The sequence below is a fragment of the Vigna angularis genome, chromosome 6, assembly GCF_016808095.1.
Source record: "Vigna angularis cultivar LongXiaoDou No.4 chromosome 6, ASM1680809v1, whole genome shotgun sequence".
NCBI classification, from domain to species: domain Eukaryota; kingdom Viridiplantae; phylum Streptophyta; class Magnoliopsida; order Fabales; family Fabaceae; genus Vigna; species Vigna angularis.
In genome coordinates this window covers 15,146,310-15,147,540 of record NC_068975.1, presented here as the reverse complement: position 1 = coordinate 15,147,540, position 1,231 = coordinate 15,146,310, and the positions used below count along the sequence as shown (strand labels likewise).

The 1,231-nt window shown below is 32.4% G+C and overlaps 1 long non-coding RNA gene across 1 annotated transcript; it reads left to right on the top strand.

The window, feature by feature from the left end:
* Positions 1-212: 212 nt before the first annotated feature.
* LOC128197420 (uncharacterized) lies at positions 213-882 on the top strand. Its single transcript, XR_008249951.1, has 3 exons — positions 213-453; positions 675-718; positions 811-882. It is a non-coding gene; the product is annotated as an uncharacterized LOC128197420 (long non-coding RNA).
* The last annotated feature ends 349 nt before the right edge of the window (positions 883-1,231 follow it).

Here is a 1,231-nt window from a genome sequence, read left to right as displayed (position 1 = left end):
ACCAGCATCCAATGTTTTTTACTCAGTGATAAATTTGTTTTGGAATCCATCACATATATTTTATTTCTATCACTACTAGGTTGCCCTTTCTTGGTCAGTTGTATTAGCATTGTGCATTGTGCCCTCTTTGCCCCTAGATATATTGCGTGATTATGTTGTTTGTGGTTTGTATATGGTGTTTGGCCACTGTTATTTTTAACTCCTTGGATTTTATGTAGAGAATAGTTTCATCTAATTTATGAATTTAAATATAGATTATTCTTTCATAGAGCTAAGTGCTTGATTAACACCAAAAGTTTCTTTCTCCATTTTTTCTGTTTCTAGTGTCCTTGTGGAATCAGCTCTTACGAAATTAATTGTTTTGCATGTATTACCGTATGACAATTGATGCAGGAGTTAGATTTGACAAATGTTCGTGAACTTGAAGATTGCATGTATTACCCTATGACAAATGTATGTATTCCCTTCCAGAGAGTATTAAATGCTTTCCTACTATCCACACAATCATTATTACCACTATTTTATTTTTTATCTTGTGTTTTTGTAGAATGTTTGATATAATTACGTTAATAAATTGGTTGGTTGAAACGATATTTGATGAATGACAGACAAGATTTTTAATTTTCTAGCTTTTATGGCTTGAAGTCTAACTTGTTTATTTGATGGACATTCAGTACAAACCATAGAGATAGTTGGAAGAGTCATTATGGAGAAACAGGTTTGAATACACATGATGATTTATTATGTTTTTAAAATTAATTTGGTGAAATGCTTTGTCTGACTTATTCAATTGTATACTTTGATGTATAGGTTTATGTACGACATTCATGCAGGACAAAATACTTGGCACATGTGAACACATTATTAACAGATGTGCAAAAGACATTGATACAAACAACTCCTTTTGCATGGCTATTGTCCATTGATGTGGATGCCAAAATGAGTAGGACACTACTTTTAGAATTGTGTAGTAGATGGTCAGAGAGGAGTGGCGGGTTTGAAGTTAGGTCTGTCTTTATTCCATTCACCAAGTTAGACCTTTGTTTAGGTTTAGGGGTTAGGGTTAATGGAGAGATGTTTAAGTTGTTTAAAGATGAAGTTGATTGTCATACTAGGAGATTGTTTGACACAATTGATGTAAGTGTTCATAATGTTTATGAAGAAATTCAAAAGCATATAAAAGGGGATGAAGTAAGTGATGTTTGTAGATTATATTTATTGTTAGGGTTGG